Source organism: Sinocyclocheilus anshuiensis, unplaced genomic scaffold, assembly GCF_001515605.1.
Source record: "Sinocyclocheilus anshuiensis isolate Anshui unplaced genomic scaffold, SAMN03320099.WGS_v1.1 scaffold154, whole genome shotgun sequence".
NCBI lineage: Eukaryota > Metazoa > Chordata > Actinopteri > Cypriniformes > Cyprinidae > Sinocyclocheilus > Sinocyclocheilus anshuiensis.
Genome location: NW_015546101.1, coordinates 1,044,026 through 1,044,381, shown reverse-complemented (window position 1 = coordinate 1,044,381; position 356 = coordinate 1,044,026). Strand labels below are relative to the sequence as shown.

Genomic DNA, 356 nt, shown 5'->3' with positions numbered 1-356 from the left:
TCCTAACACAAATCGTAAATTATTATTATTATTATTATTATTATTATTATTATTATTGGATAAAGTAACTGAACATACTGTATAAACAGATTTATTTATTTATTTATGATTGCATGTTTGAGGGAAAATAATAACAACAACAACATCATTTATTAAAAATGTATTAATTTTATTATTTATTTGTATTGTTTTCCAAACACTCCTACCACAAATGCATAAATACATTTTTGTAAAACATTATTTATTTATGCCTGTTACATGCTTATTTTCATTAGTATTATTATTATTATTATTATTATGAAGTTACTTTTATTATTAAATTAAAATTACAATTAATTTGCCCCACTACCGCATAA

General features: G+C 19.4%; 1 protein-coding gene across 4 annotated transcripts in view; it reads left to right on the top strand.

Annotated features, from left to right (window-relative positions):
- The window catches only part of rnf111 (ring finger protein 111), an 85,045-nt gene that overhangs the window by 48,361 nt on the left and 36,328 nt on the right, over nucleotides 1-356 (top strand). The gene's annotated exons all lie outside the window — the stretch shown is intronic.